This window comes from Lactuca sativa, chromosome 4 (genome assembly GCF_002870075.4).
Source record: "Lactuca sativa cultivar Salinas chromosome 4, Lsat_Salinas_v11, whole genome shotgun sequence".
Taxonomy (NCBI): Eukaryota; Viridiplantae; Streptophyta; class Magnoliopsida; order Asterales; family Asteraceae; genus Lactuca; species Lactuca sativa.
The window spans coordinates 227,209,394-227,227,289 of NC_056626.2; the positions used below are offsets into that span (position 1 = coordinate 227,209,394).

At 33.1% G+C, this 17,896-nt stretch overlaps 1 long non-coding RNA gene across 1 annotated transcript; it reads left to right on the top strand.

The window, feature by feature from the left end:
* Positions 1-285: 285 nt before the first annotated feature.
* On the top strand, positions 286-2,236 carry LOC128133904 (uncharacterized). Its single transcript, XR_008232207.1, has 3 exons — positions 286-396; positions 486-570; positions 2,103-2,236. It is a non-coding gene; the product is annotated as an uncharacterized LOC128133904 (long non-coding RNA).
* The last annotated feature ends 15,660 nt before the right edge of the window (positions 2,237-17,896 follow it).

A 17,896-nucleotide genomic window follows, 5' to 3' on the forward strand; every position in this document is an offset into this window, starting at 1 on the left:
TGAGTAGCGCCTAGGGATTAATCGGGGCCTAATCGGGATTTTTACAACACTAATTTAAACATATTTTTATGGAAATATTTATTTAAGAATAAAATCTATTAAGTGAGATCTTGAGGTGGAGTATGGATCTTGCTATAATATTTGACACAAACAACCACCCCATGCCCATTCCTTTGACCATCTATTGTACTCCCCACCACTCCTAGTCACCTCATGGTACTACCCCACTCATTTCCCAGCAAAACCATGTCCAAATGAGCTGGAAAACTCTCTCTCACTCTTCACTTCACTCATTTTCTTCATTTCCACCAAGTATCAAACATCACTTTTCTCTCAAATCCTCTCACTCCAATTTCGAGATTCAAGGGCCTTCTTCCAAGATTTCTCCCACTTTTGGTAAGTATATTCATACTCCATATAATTATTACATTTCCTTTCACTCAAATCATTGATTTCTTACACAAACTCCATCATTAATGTGTTAGATTCTCAAATCTTCAAGCGATCCTTCAAGTGTTCTTGAGTTGAACACTTCACTTCTTCAACATTCACCCACTGAAATCATATAAGGTGAGTTCATACCCCCATCTTTTCATGTTTTCTTAAGTTTTAGGGGGGAGAATACAAGTTAAAACATCAAGAACACAACTAAATTCTTTTAACAGCTTTCATCAGAAAAGTTGGACTGCATTCACGGACTGTTTTGGTCAACTTAAACATTTTATTTATCAATACTGAATTAGGTGAAAATAGTTCAGGTTCTTAGATTTAAAATGACTACTTGCACACCTCCATACGATTTTTCTACAATTTATGGTGATTTTTACAAAACTGCCTATCATTTCAAGAGCAAATCCGGACCAGTCTTTGATCATGGACTTTTTCACATAAGTTGGAGGTCACTAAAAATCATAATAAAATTTATGAACAAACTAGACTCATTTACCAAACTCTAAGAATTTATGGATTCTGATTTGGACCTTTGATGATTTTTCTATAAATTTTCTAAGAGCAGCAATAGAAATGTTAGCACTAGAAAAATGCTAACAACTTCATTTGCACCTTTTAACTTGTTGAGCAAGGTGTGTATCGTTATATGATTATATGTTTTGTACATTACATGTCATTCCGTCTTTGTTTATTGGCATACATAAGAAAACAAATGGATTTTTACCTTCGTAAGCATGGTAATTAATTAGTTTTCATATTGCTTGTTATTTCACTTTAGTAAAAGGTATATACACAAATCGGTAAAAAAAAAGAGTTTTTACCTTCACAAATACAGTAGTTAACCATTGTAAACAAAGTTATAACTATTACATTTAAACGTTTTGATAAACTATAATAGGTATGGTTTATGTTTCTATTAACACAACAAACACATTTCGGAAGGTTTTATTCCCACAGAAAAAGGTTTCACACTCACGCACACCACACGTAAGCTTGTTAACTTAAATCATGAGACATTCTTCTCAGTACTCCTAGAGTACGGGTTAAACTTCCTGGTAGTTATAACCAGAGTCTCTTGTAGGGAGAACATGATAGTTGTGTATAGATCTATATTGGGTTTGACACCCCACACCTTGTTGCTAGCTACAGTGGGACCTGCAGGTCTACGGGTGACAAATGTCATATCAGTTTTCGACGCCTGAGAAACGTTGTGGCAGGTTCATTCAGTCATAGTATGGTTATAGCGCTCACATAGGGAGTTAACAACACATGAAGTTTACGGTGATTTTCATAAATCAAAAGGGGTTTTATGTCGATTTAAAATCACTTTTTATATCAATAATTACAGATATTATTGTATACTTTCGGTCTTGGTATTTAAGACTACACATCATTCATTACGGGATTTTTCTCAAATTAGAAAGGGTTTTACGCCAATTTAAAACCACTTTTATATCTTTAAGTATGACGAATACTTGTTCATTCTCGGTCCTGGTATTTAGGACCACATAACTTTTATAAGGAAAATATTCGATTTTTCTTGGTAACATACAACTCATTACAAAGATCGATTTTCAAAATCTTACTATCAAAAGCTTATGAACTTACCAACTTAATTGTTGACACTTTTTCAAAACTACTTGTATTCTCAGGAATTCAGTGAAACAGGAAATCAACAGCGTTTTGAGGATGGGGCAATAAATAGTCAAACAGTTCATTTTGTCATCATAATGTAATTGATTTGAATCATGTAAACATATGCTTTGGTGTAACTTTTTTTTATTATATTTATGATTGGTTGTATTTACTTTGAGCACTATCATACTCGTAGTTGTGATACTATACATGAAGTCTGCCACCCCCGGAAGTTTCCGCCATCCTTGGTTTGGGGGTGTGACATACATGAATTAAACATTAGTCATGTCGTGTTATGAACATGCATAATATGCCTCTCTATGGTCCTTTCCTTTGTGAACATATCAACTGGACATTATTCCAGTTATGCACATTTCACAATTCCAAATTCTTATCATTATCCAAGATGTGATGGAATTCCAAATTAACATGCACTAATCTCCTATGATATTAAGACTCCAAAGTCTCAAAGACTGAGTCTTTGATATTACAGTCTTACAAAATATCCTATTTGAACTTTGTTATTAGAAAAAATTCCATGATAACAAAGGTTCTAATTCAAGGTACACTCCCTGAGTACTTCTCTTCCATTAAATTTTCCAGCTCACATGTAGACTTTTCAACCATCACCCATTATGAAAAATTTCCATATTTCCATATAACCATCAATTATGATCAAGAATCATGTCACTATGGTCCGTGTAAAATAATATCATACTTTAACTATCTACAAACAACCAATCTATTTGTATAACCTTAGAATGTTCTTGAAAGTTGTTTAACAACTTTAGTCACAAAATTCTAATCCTTTTCCTCACAATGCTCTGAGCATTTGAAAAATTAGAATAAGTGAATATTATAGCATATACAATCGATCCTATCTCTGAAGCATATGGGACTCGACTCATTATATCTTATATAAGGATCTGATATATGTTCAATATCTTTCTATAATATTTCCATATATGGAATTTCATATGTTGAACCATTTCATCATGATATTCTTATATGTTTATGACTAAGTTCTATTAAATGATAAGATCTAAACCTTTCGTTTCGAAACGAAGTATGAGCGCCCACTCCCGTAAGTCTACTGTTGCAAAAAAATTCCTAAACTTTGCAATTTGCAAATTGAAAACTTTGTTCTCTACGAACAATATTGTCAACATGCAATACTAGCATAACAATTATGCTCCCAGCTTTGACATGTACCCACAAATCAACTGGACTTCTAGAAATCAATACTCTTGACTTTCTTACTGAAGTATATATTTTTGTTGTGTGATTCTTCGATAGGTCTTCAACTATACTTCTTAATATTATACACTTATTACACATTCATTGGATAACATATGTGTGTGTTTAAACCTTTTCAGAACTTGTTGATATATGTCATGAAAGTTCAAACAATTCCGTGCCATTCCTCACAATCCGAAATATGAAGAAGGATGTCATACCCATATTATGAATTTGAGAATAAAATTAACACAACCAACACCTATATTGATCTTTATCAGATCTTATAATCTATCAACAAAAGTTTTATCTTTTAATCATTCTCATGAATTAGAGAGAAACCTTTGCCACCTAGATTTTATGGTGAATACGCTCTTATCCATGTGAATCTATCATTTCCAACCTACAATCACAAGACAAGGCTTAAGACAAAATCAAATTAAAATTTAGCTTTCCTACATGGATTGAACTTCACCATTTCTAAATTTCTTGCCCTCGGGTAGCACAAGGGCCTACTAGTGCTTCAGCAGCTCACCCATATTGATCAATGTACTTTCTCTGACCAACGAGCTTTTGCTTTTGCAGTTAAATGAAAATATAGAACTCATAAGCAATAACAACTCAACTAGAAGTGCACAAAAATAAGAATGTGTTAATCAAACATGGTAGGTTATCAACCTCGGGTCGCGTGCTAGTGATAACTAAAAGGTTTATTGTCAGTTGATTCTTGAAAATCTAAAGATCAATACGACTCCCACTAACTTCTTGACATATGACTTTTCTCTCAAAGAAAATTCCTTTAACGAGCTAAAAAAAATATTCAAAAGTTCGTGTGGACTCTCGACAGGTAAACACTTCATAGAATAGGTGTCAATTTATCTTTTGTTTCTCCATTAACGAAAACATTACAGCTCTAATTATATATGTGCTAGAGTAAGAAAACATTTTGTTCTACATATTTCGAGGTGCTTTCAACCTTTTTAGTTTGAAAAGATTTCAAGATATGATTCATAGTTACTAGAGCATGGCTTTACAACTTGATTTGGAATGAAGTATGACTCATCGCTTGATCAAGCTATTTCCAACAATATCTGATTCCTTTTCTTAGTCATACAATTGCACTAAGATGTTCTTTGAGGATCAATTGTGATATAAATCCACAATTACTATGATGATCATAAAACATGATACTAAAGTACTCTCATTTCCTTTTATATTGGAGAAACTTTTATCTTTTTGCCTAATAGATTCTTTTATTCGTTCTTCTACTCTTTGAATCTTTTCAAATTATCAGAATTATGCTTAATCTTATAAACATAACAATACTTACTGAAACATCAGGAAATCATGACTAATAGAGTTATCTTCCTTTGTGGTGGATCTGAAGAGTCCATATCAACATGTACTAGATCCATTAGTCATTCATTTCACTCATATAAACATGTGATCAATGAATTAGGAATGAGTTTCCAATGAACAAGATTCTGTTGTATCACATAATTCGAATTGTATGACTCTAAGTTTTTGGCTAATTGAACATTAGTGATGAGAATTCTTTTTCACTTAGTAAATTATGACGATACCACATGCAATATCATAAGAATCAAATTCACAATTAATACTACTAATATTTTAAATGTAACAAATACTTTCATAAATGTCATTGCAAAAAAAAATATATAAAATAAGACAAGCAGATTATAACAACCCTAAAATTCGTTATGTTAACGACGTTAGTGTCCGTTACGTGCATATTTATGTTGTAAAGTCATTTTTATTCTAGTTATAAAAACGAAATAAAATAAAATAAAAAGAGTTAATTGATATTTAAAAGATTTAATTAACAATTAAAAAAGACTAATAAGTATTTGAGTTTATTAAATAGAGCTAATAAATATATAAAATAGATTACATATAAGGATTTGAAGGTTTAAATTAATGCATATAATTGTGGATGGTAACTAGTGAATAAGGTAAAGAAGTCTAAGGACCGATGTTGTAAGTTCACATTTAAATGACCACTACATACGCTTTCCCTTTTTTCCATGTTTTCTTTTCTTCCAGTTATTAGGCTAAGAAGGACTTGTGTATAGAACCTCAAAGACCAAAACAATAAATATGATATTGGGCTAAGAAGGACTTGTGTATAGAACCTCAAGGACCAAACAATAATTATGATATAAAAACCCCATGAATATGATCGATGGTTCTTAAAGGATCTGTCCGTTTTTCCTAATCCTACATACATTTCTTGAGTCCTCTCCAATTCGCTTGGGCTGTTACGCAATCAACAAAAGCTTCTTCAACTTTTTGTGGGTTGTTGAAGCATCGACGATTGGAGAGGAAAAGAAGAAAAAGGCCGAACGTGAAGGAGATAAGGGGAAGGAGCCATCACAAGACGAGAGAAAGAGAAATGACTAAAATGAAGGAAATCTTGATGGATTTTGTGGTGCCTAGAGGCTGTGAAGTTGACACACACTTTGTGAGATTCTTGATTTTTTCTTGCTTACGAGTTTTGGATTCTTTGGCAAGGGTTATGGACGAAAAGATGAAGCATTCTCGTGTGTGTGTGTGTGCGCGCGCGGTTTGAACATCTTTTATCACATTCTTTTTTGTGAGTTGTGAGGGTTTTTCTTGCTGTCCTTGGGCAGCTATGAACCATCCTTTAGGTTCTCTAAATAGTCTCAACACACCATGTCGTGTTTGCTTAAGGACAACTTCCATTATCTAGTTTCCAAGTTCATAGAATGTTTGGTTTTCTATCTCCTGTTTATGTTCTATGGACTGCGAATTAAGGTATGATGTATACATCCTATATGCCATCTTATATGTACCTAAAGGTCACCCAAGAATAAACCAAAGGTTGGACATAAATACCCTTGCGAGAAGAAGTGTCAAAAGGAGTACTAAAATAGCTAGTATAATGTATACACATGGGAGTATGGGCATGGGTGGTAAAGAAACCAACAAACCACCATTGGTACTTCTGAATATGTGAATGCCCGTTTCAGTTTCAACACAATATAATGTAGGTACAATTGAGTGATTGGAAGTTGGTGTAAAATGAATTAAAGAATGCGAATCGGGAAGACAACAATCTAAACCATTCTTGCAAGATCTGGTGGAAAAAATGAGAGTAGAATAGGACAGAGCGCACGAGACAAAGAATTGTAGGAAATTGAATTTTTCCAGAAAGTACAGTATCAGTTCATTTGCACCTGTACATTCCGTTTTATGCTTAAAACATTGAACATGGGCCGGGCTATAAAATTATAAAAATAATATAAAAGTTAGTATAAAGTTGTATTTTTGAAACACGTGCTTTATTTTTTAATTGTTTGTTATGTGTGGTGTTTAGGTGGGGCCTTGAGAACTTCTAGTATGTTCCGGACTTGGAGTAGAAGGAGAGTTTCATCAAGGCTAAATGTGAGTTCCTAGTTTTAACTCACTAAGGTTGCATGACTGAAACATGCAATCCGTAGATGGTGATTTGATTCACTTTAGGATAACCATGTGATCACTTTGGGCTTGATGATATGATATTTGTGATGATACTCTATGATTGGTACTATTTCCATGTTATGACCTAATTGCTATGTTGTATACATTTTGATAACTTGTTGTATACGACATGCTACCTTAAGTTGCTTGAAAGGATGATATATGATTGTGCTTTGATGTTTTGGTTGAAAATATAATGCATGTTTTAAAACACATTAAGATGGTATGATTTGCATGCTTTATTTAATGTATAATTGACATTGCAGGGTTATGCGTAGAGGGTTTGAGTAGTTTATGATCTTTGCCTAAAACCTTATCTGGATCATTGAGGATGCCTACTAGGTTGAAAGAGTATATATACGAAGAGCTATAGCCACAAAGGTTGTTAGTTGCCGCTCTTTCTAGCTGGCCATGTGACACATGGTTTGCGGGCACTTCGGTGTTCATGGGATGGAGTGATGTTGGTCCCTTGTTTGCAGCCAATGCAAACATCAAATGGGAGTCGGAAGGTGTTACGGTAGAATTGGCATTGTTTGTACCGATTCCTTAAGGACATCGCAGGGTACTCGTACTTTACAAAGTCGAAGTAGAAAAAGTGGAGTCACGGGGTTGGTCGGGTGGAAGTCATGAGCCACTTAAAGCATACAGTTGGCCGTTCACATAAGTAGTGATCGGGAAGTTTATTTTGGGTTAGGTAGCACTAAGGGACAATTTTATATCAATCGGTTGGATAGATACAATAAGAGTTTGATTAAATAACAAAAGGTTGGTTGCATATTAAAAGGTTTAATATATAACAAAATGTTGGTTGTATATTAAATGGTTAAATATGTAACAAGAGGTTGGTTATTAATAAAATGTTGAATAAGTAAATGTTTCCTATATATGAAATGTGATTGTTTACATGTTATGCGGTTGTGTATATGGTATTTGGTTCATCATATATGTTATGTGGTAGAATTGTGATTGAACATATATGCATGTATGCAGTTAAATATATGATTGAATAATTACGATATGTGGTTGTTTTCTAAGTGGTATTTGTCTATCATTTTTATGTTTCATCGTAAAACGAATGATTGACCCATTTGGGATTTGTATGTTTTATGTGCAACCTTGATGAACCCACTCAACAGGGGCTGACACTTGTATCTTTTCTCTTTTGTGCCTTATGATTGGTGCAGACAACTTAGCAGTTTGGCCTTAGTGATAAGGGTTACTTTAAAATAATTTTACTTATATTTTAAATAGTTTGGAATTACGTTTGAATTTTGAGGTAACGTTGTTATTTGAAAATGTTTTAAATTAAAACGAAGTCTTCTGATAACGTATTCTGTTAAAGATTTAAAAAAATGTTTTTGGTAAAATTCAAGTTGTTACACAGATAAACCAAAATTTCACTTTTATTGAAAATAAACGAGATGTTGGAACTTATCCTGACAACGCATAAAATGAAAACAATGTTTTTAGACATCTCCGAAGTGTAATGGCAATCTATTAAATTATCCGAACTCCTTAGTAGTAGCTCTAAATTCTGATATTCGAACCATGTGACAAAAGTCCATTTCTCACGATCATATTTAGCTCATCTTTCGTACGCTTCCTTATTTCTCTTAGCTCCTTTAATGCCATCAAAATGTGATCATCACATCATGTATTAAGAGTCTATGAATAGGAACTTATAAAACAATGGATTCAGATAATTGATGTACCAGAAGTAGAGTCACATGACTTGACTTTACTATCTCTAAGATCTTTTAGGTATTTTGGGCAGCTTCGTTTCCAATATCCCTTCAATTGATAGTAAAAACAAATAGACTCTTTGGGGTTAACACATGGAATGATCCTAGAAATAGTTTTTCCTTTTAACATACTATCAAAAGATTTGATCTTGGACGACCCCTTTCCATTGGGAAGAGAAATGTTTTCTAGACCACCATTTTCACCATTGTCAATGTCCATGGAAACCTTGGAATTAGATCCAATAAGCATCTCTGCTTTAGATGCGATCTTAAGAATTTTTGCTTCAGCAACAATAAACATTTGGAACAAATAAATTAGGGCCATGTCGATATTCTTCATATAAAAGTTCTCAATGAACTAATCATATGACTTTGGAAGCGAAAGAAGAAACAATTCAATGGCTTGCTCCCGGGGGAAAATGACACCCATCTTATCCAACTTGTTAATGTATGATTTCATTTTCAGAAGATGCACACGCATATACTTTCCATCTTCATGTTTACATGCCAATAGGGATTGAGTTCTCTCATATCTTTCAATTTAAGGAAAATGTGACGTTGGGAGAGTCACATGAAGATGATGTGGAAGAGTTGAAGAAGCATGATGTCCATTTCCACCATTTCCTAAGGAAGGGAAAAAAATTTCACATTTACTTGAAATTGAAAGACCATTTTCTATCTTTATGAGACATATAAAAGTGGGAGAAAAAAGAATTCAAGTTATTTGATTTTAATCATTAGTTATTAACCCATAAATTTAAATTAAGGCTACGATCCATATTTTCTATTCGAACTTTGAAGAAGGACGTCGCAATCAAATTCGAATCTATTTTAGGTAGGTAAGGCTTTTACCAATTTCAATCTTATGAAACTCCTAGATCTTTTGAGATTCATTAAATCTTATTAATGACATGTTTAATCTAAGATTATGCTCTCACTTTTGTGACTAGAATGCCGAGGTTCACAAATGAGATGTGAATAACCATGCAAACCCGCTTGACAACCTCGATGTCATTTATCATCTAACATTGTTGTGCCGGTTAACCACACACGCTCCATCAAGAATGATAATTTTTGAGATGCTCATCATATCTCTTTATAGTCCCTATTAGTGTGTCGGTTAACCACACATGCTGCATTAATGACATATAAAGCATGATGTGCATTTTCATTGATTAGCATACTTTTCACATTTTCCTAAAGTTACTAAAGTGGAATATTTAAAGGATTTATAGTAATTTTATATCATTATAATTTTAATGAGGTTATGTCCTATCGAACCCGTTCGACTAACGACCCTCCACCATATAAGGGAGCTATAAGTGAGAGCGTACACCCAATGATTGTCATTATATAGGCTGTTTCCTTATAACCTCTTAGAGTATGACTTTGTGAATGAGGTCTACTGTTGATTCAAATGAATTAATCTTATACATATATTAATTAACTTTTAATAATGTATATACAAGGTGTATTTTAAAACTTTTCAAAATACAAGGTTTAAACTTGTAATTATCTAAATTAAACTTTTAATTTAATTAAATTTAAACCAATTATGATTTAATATTTATATTTTAATTAACCTTTAATTAAATTAATTTAAATCATTCATGGATTAAATAATTCTTTACTATTATCCAATTAATTAAATAATTTAAATTTAATACTAATCCAGAACCCTATCTAATTTTCGAAATTAGGTTTTGGGTTATCCTTTTTTAATTATTCTATTTTAAGGCTATAAAACAATAATTAAAGAAAATAGTAAACCCTAAGTAAACCCTAGCATTTTAAAAATTTATGGGGTGGAGGCTAGGGTTTCAAGGACTCTAGCCATATGTGAAAATTCAAGCCCATTAGGGTTTAATTTCTTTAAACCCTAATTTTGATCTATTCATTATTATGCACAATCAACTAGAAAACTATGAATCTGATACCACTGATGGGTTTTATAAGTTATAAATCTACGCATAAGGTGGAAAAATACTTAACTCTTAAGTTCATATACAACCTATTTGGATCTATGTTTTCTCTATTGAGAGCAATAACCTATAAACATCAAGAACCCTAATGGAACTCTATAATAATCAAAATTTACATAGAGTTAGGGTTTACATACCTCTTGATTATTGTAGCAAATAATAACACCAATATCCTTCTTGAAAACCTTGGAAAACAAGCACCCAAAATATGATTTCTCTAATGGCTCACACCCCAAACCCTAGAAACACTAGAATGATGAGGGGGGAGAGGGAGGAGAAGGAAATTTTGTTCCTAATACTCTTAGGAATGTCATGAACGAACATTGTTGGCCTTGGGGGTCCTATTTATAGTTTAGGTAACTTGCAAGAAAAATAGAATATGAATTGATTAAATAATAGATTTAATCATAATTCAAATCCTTTCTTTTTATGCAACCAGGAGGCTTCTAGAAACCGTAGAGGAGCCTCAAAAACTATCCATGCCATGGAGGTTTCTAGAATTGCTTCTTTTGTTCAACTATTAACAATATAAATTAACAAATTGATTATTCTACTGTTGATCTCATGCTAATTTATTAATCACATAACAAATTAACATATCACTTATCTATTCCAAGTTAATATATTAATCACATAATATACTAACAAAACATTTCTCTATCTCTCTCCTAATATCATTTCTAGCTATTTTTGGTTATGAGGGCTACCCAAAAAGGACTTTTCTTTTATTTGCAAGTTTGTACCAATTTAGGTATGAGTTTATACACCTTAATCAAACAAGAATATATCAAATGGATCTTTGTTTCTGGAAACAACTCCAATGTCATTTATGAAGTTTCTAATCCAAGTAGCTTCCTTGGGTGCTTCGCTTATAACAATATATTTAAACTCGCATGTAGATTCTACCGCCGTCTCATGTTTGGAAATTTTCTAGGTCGTCATACTACTATTTAGAACAAATACCCATCTAGATTGTGACTTGGAGTCATCTCTATCTCATTAGAAACTCGCATGATTATATCCTTTCACAAACAGTTCTTGTTTAACTCCATACACAAGCAACATGTATTTGGTATTTCTCAAATAGTGCAAAATGTTCACAATTTAAAGGTGTAAGACAAGGTGATCCCCTCTCGCCATTTCTATTTATAATAGCCATAAAAGGCCTAAAAATTGTTATGAGGTTGGCGTATGAGAAGAGTATATTTCAAGGATTAAAAGTGCTACATACAGAGATCACCATCCCCCACTTGTTCTATGCAGATGACGCTCTTTTTGTCGGGGAATGGATGAAAGATAACATAAAGAACTTAGAGATAGTACTTATATGCTTTCATGTGGCATCGGGACTTAAAGTCAATTTTAACAAGTCATGGGTTTTTGGTATTGGAGTCAATATGCAGGAGGTTAATCGTTAGGTATTACCCTTGGTGTAACATCTAATGCATGTACCGATTTTTCATCGATTAGAATTAATTACAGAATGAAAAACCATAATTTATAGTTGGTCACGAAGTAAGAGTGAATGTCTCACAACGTGACAATCAGACTGACTCGTGTGTCCATTCTTAAGGATTATGCCATGCCACATAGGGGTTCACATAGTGAGTTTAAAAAGAGAGGGGCTAGGGTTTGCACACCCTCAGCCTCCATCACCTTCCTCCTGCAAAAATCGATATTAGCCTCCTTTGCGATATTGAAGAGCTCAATTAGTGATTTTGGCTTCTTGACGAAGAAGAAGACTCCTTAGGTTCGTCCTTTTGGCAACAAGCCCCTTCCTCACCACCTTGCATTACTTCTGGACTTTTGTAAGTCCTAAATCTATTGCCTTTCTCACTTATGCATGCTAGATATAGGATTTATTATCTTCTTTCGGTGGTTGGGTTGGATGACATGCATAGGATCCATAAAGTTAGCAACTTTATGGATCACTGAGGAGTTTCCTTTTCTATAAGTTTAAGATATGAGGTTTAGTGTTGGGTTTAGATTCTAAGCATGAACCTTGGCCTATTTTTCTCCTTTTTGACCTTGTTAGTGTTGAAGTCATAAATTGAACATGTATGACCGAAAAGCTATGATTTTTATGGTCCTTAGGGTTGGAGAAAACCCTCTGAAAAGTCTGAATGATTAGGTTAAGGGATTAAGAGCTTAATGCTCAAGATTGTCTATAACAGATTTCACGACGTGAAGATTCGCAAGTCATGTTGTGACAGGAGTGTATCCACGGTTTTACGTCCTGGTTCAGTCACGACGTGACCTATGGGTGGTGACGACATAACCGTCGACTGAGTTTGACCATGGTGGACGTTTTGACCATGGTTGACTTTTTTGAACATGGTTGACTTTTGGTCAATTTAGAGGATTTAGGCTCTAGGATGAGTGGGTACTTTTTATTGCTATTAGGGGCTTTGTAGTACCAGTCTTCACCACATGAGAGCTGTCTTGATATAGCTGCTATCGATGAGGCCAGTCTTCTCACAACATTTACCCGTGTGATATTTATGTCTATGACCAAATGGGTCTTAATTGCTGATTATTGTTATGTATGAGTTTAATCGTATTGATGAACACTTTAGAATTGCTAAGAATCCATAGGGTTGCTAATAACCATTGGAAACGTGTTGATAATCCACATGGCATGCAGTTAACTTACTAGGATTGCTGATAATCCCCTAGGTTGCTGATAACCCATAGTTGTTTATTATGTTTTGTTGTATGGATATTTTGGGAAGGAATAACTAAGCTTTGTGCTTATAGTTGTGGATTAAATGTGTTTCTAGTACTTTTGATGATCGTGGGAAGGCGAAGACTTGATTGTACACTCTGGCTTGTAGATTTTGTTGTTTTCTATATTTTGATACTCTGATTTGGGATGATTATACTTGACATACCTGGGATTGTTTTGATTTGGTTTTTATAACAACTACAATTTTCTATAATTAAAAATGAAAATTTTTATGGTTAAAATCAGTATGTTACAAGTTGGTATCAGAACCCTAGTTTGAGAAAAACGGATGAACACTCGTTGGATTCCAGACTCAAAGTAAGGATCTGAAAGTTTTTATAAAAAACTTTTTATAAAAGAAATGAATTTCAGGGAAAGGAACAGAGGAAGTAGGGTGTACATTCAGATGGAGCTTGAGGCAGCGATCTCCCAAAATATCCATACTTATGTTATATGATGTATTATAGTTGTTGTTATTAAACTGATAGAAATGCATTCTAGATGATAGGCTAAGGACCCCTCAAGAATTTCAAGATAGGGTTGCCTGAATCTGTGATGCCTTATTGGCTAGTAGATTAGTTGTGGATGTTTTGCTAGGGTTGAGGTTAAGATTGCTAATTTCTTCATGTAAACTGTTGTCATAACCCCAACTACCGGCGAAAATGCCGAGGTGCATAACGTAAATCAGTGATCACAACTATTGAACATACATTAAACAGTACAAATAAAATCTTCTATTATTACCAAAATAGAAATTACATTGACAAATCGCGACACACGCCTAACATTCTAGCGTTTACAAATGTATGATAAAAATAACATAGGATCTTCTGTGCGAACACTTCCAACCTTCTAAATAACCTGAGAATGCATGCATTAAGATACATCAATGAAATTGTTGGTGAGTTCTATAGGTTTTGACACAAAGTATTTTTATAACCAAAAGTGTTTTATAAAATTTATTTGGTTGACATGCTTTTATAAATACGTATTTTTCTATCAAACATATAAAATAATTGAGTTATAAAAGTATATTCAGACTCATTTAGAAATATCGTTTTCTCAAATCCAAAAATATACCATTTGATAAATATATAAGTAAAGCAAACTTATATCAAAATTTTACGGTTCCCATGACCAAAATGCTTTTTATACAAGGATTGTGAATACTAATTTATATAAAATAAAGTCATGTCACACTTTGTGAAAACATACTTTGTACAAGCATTTGTATAGTTTATATGTAAAACTCATAAGTTTCAAATTTATAAACTATATAAATTTGTGTCGTGGAATTAATTATGTGTTATCTTACTTACTTTGGAAACCGACACTTAACTAACCGGGCAAACTCCTCCCAAATAAATATTGTGTTTTCATATAAAAAATGGTTTATGTAAAAAACTTATTAAATGTAAGTTAATAAACCTTAACCAATCGTGCCATGTTTTTAATTAAGTGTTATATGACTTAAATTTTGGTATTGAAACTTATCATTTTGAGTCACAAAATATCCCACTAAATATAGTCTTTTCTAACTAGTATAAGTGAACAAAAACTCTGTATAAACCAAATGTAAATTTTATATGGTAACAAAAAAATTTGGGATCTATAATGAGCTCATAACCGAACTGCAACGAGACACATCTGTACCAACACTAAAAAGACGTGCAAAAGTTTCCACGACACTAACATTTTTTTCTAACGACCAAACATTAAGTTATATTTGATAACGAGAAATTGTTCCATATCAAAGATTTAGTTATCCAATTGAATTAATCTTAGACACTTAACCATTTGGAGAGGGGGTTATTCCATTCTAGTCTTACATTTTTTTAGAATATGTTTCCCGGTTCTAAGGTGAGCCTATAATCGACACTATAGACGTTCCTACCCCGGATGGGCACAATAAATGGAGGTATCTGGATTGTTATTAACACATTAAAAAGTTGTGTAGTAACAAAGAAAGAACACTTGACGCTTGTTTAGTCTCGTTAGACGGAGTTGTAGCTAGCAACCACAAGCGGAGACGACTCCCATAAATCTATACCATCTGTCATAGATTTACACCAAAGTTCTTTATTATATGTCTATGTCGTATGCTTAGATTTACACTATAAAACCCTCCCAGGTTAACAATTATAGCTATAGGTTTGGTTCTAGGATTTTGATCCTAAGGAACGACATGTATCACAACATAAATCCCGGCTTAAACGAATCTAGGATTTAACACACAAGATCTAGTCTTAAACTCCCATGACAGTTTTGTCGACTAACCAACTCACAATTCATACAAGGGATATCAAGCTCTAATCTTAAGTTGTTAAGGTTTATAACACTTAGAGTTTTTAAGCTTATTTATGAATTTAATTCAAAGTTTGGACAACGTGACGACAACATTTTGAATAATTCCATGGTTTTAACAAATTGAAAATTATGCAAATCACACGGTTTAAAATACAATTATACAAGCAGACGATTATTAATCTATCCTTTTAATAACTCACTACGACATGTTCAATCTTCGTTTATCAATCGTTTAAGGCAATGTACATTTCTTTAGTACATAATCATTTTGAATAACATATTTGGTTATATGTATAATGTCTTTTCATGCTTTCTCAACATATTCATGCATATATACGACAAGTATTGCAACTTATGATTCGTCAAATAACTTATATCTTTATAGCAATATACTTAAAATCTTGAGAATTTTATTAATATTAATTAATATATCACAACAAGGTGTAATTATGTCATTTATAGCATTCTACTATAACTTATATGATTTATTGATGATTTATACATTTTAGATTGTCGTTCCATAAACTTTTGAACAATAATAAAGTATGATGTTATTTTGTGTATAAATAGGGGCCGTAGAAACTCATTTTCTATGCGTGATCTCGATCTGTTCGAAGTTGGTTCCATTCTGTGAAGCTTTACGTGAGGAATCGAAATTTACACTTTCTTAAACTTTGAAACAATATCAGAAGTATTTTGTATTAAATTAAACTAAAGAGGTTGTTATGTTTAATTTTTAGAAATCATTGGGGCTGATTTGGTTAGCAAACTTAATTTGAGGTTTGTTGATAAAAAAATTTCCACCAACGAGGGCTGATTTGTAACAACTTATCAAAGGAGTGGCTATTTTTTTTTTGAAAATTAATACGAAAGATTTACATAGACTTAGCAGGTAAACGAGCAACAAGATGTGATGTAACCCATCTGATCGAGTAAGGAACGGATACACGAAATCGATAGGAGAATCATCGTCTTCAATAGATCGGGAAAAGGAACTGACGAACGAGAGTCGTCGATGGGAGCTTCGACAGTGGATGTAGATCACAAAGGGTGGGTCTCTGGTGGTGATTCGCAAAGGAAACTAGGAAACGAAAGCGACAGTTGGCCACTATTGCTGTTGTTTGTGGTGGTGAGAGGGCTTGCTTCCGTGGGGTCTCACCGGAATTCGCCAGCTAGTCTGGTGGTTTCATGACAGAAAACAAGGAACCAAAAAGAGAAGTAGAAATCAGGTGGGTGTTTGGGGGTTGTTTCGATTGACAGTGAAGGAGTAAGAAAGAACGAAAAGAAGAGGTTGTTGCCTCTTGTTGCTCAACGGGAAAGCAACTCTCTTCTGGTGGAGTTCCTTGGCAACAATACAAGAAGAAAAAGAAGAGGAATTTTGTGTTTTTCTGGTGTGAAAAATTTGTTATCTAATTTCATATTCTTAGTTGATAATTCACCATCCATTATTGGTGTACTTTGTGGGTGAAGCTTGTAAGCGAAGTCTAAGTTATCATCTCAAATGTATAATTATATGTATAATAATTGTAGATAAAGGAGAAAGATCACGTGATAGAGGAATAGAATTTGAGTATATGAAGTTCTAGTCAATGGTTGGGATTTTTGTCAATAATTTATGTACTTTGGTTGAATTTAGAAGCAATGTACTGCTTCAATTATTCATGTATTTGTGTATGTATTGAGAATTAGATGGTATAGATAGGGATAAATTTTTTTGTGAAAATATTAATATATAATACATGGCTGAATATTTGAGTCAAAATATTTGACTTATAGCACCAAAATGGGTAATGTCACACTTGTGACATTCAAATGTTACAAAACTGTTTTTCTCGATTTATATGTCATCGATCATGATATCAAATAATTTTTCTAAGAGTGGCGAATAATAATCTCGGGATCAAGGATTTCAAAATTCAGATGGATCCTAAATCCGATATGTAGAACTCCGGGAAAATTTGTTTAAAGTTTCACGATTATTTGAATCCGAATCAACAATTTTCGCTACTTTGAATAATCTACAGGTTAAAAATAATGTGATTATGAAATCAAATATTAGACCTATGCATGAGTCCAAAAACATTCTCGGAATTCCCTATGAGGTGTGCATGTTCCTCAACAGATCGATTCAATTTTTGTTTATTAAGAGAAACAATATTATATTTATTTGTTTTCTTAAAATGGTCGTAACATCTCCATATGACCTCCATTTTCGACGTTCTTTATATCTACAGAATCAGGAGAACACAATCTACTCAAATTTATTTTCCATAGCTCTCAAGTATACTTAATGCAAAACATATTTTTAACGTGACAAA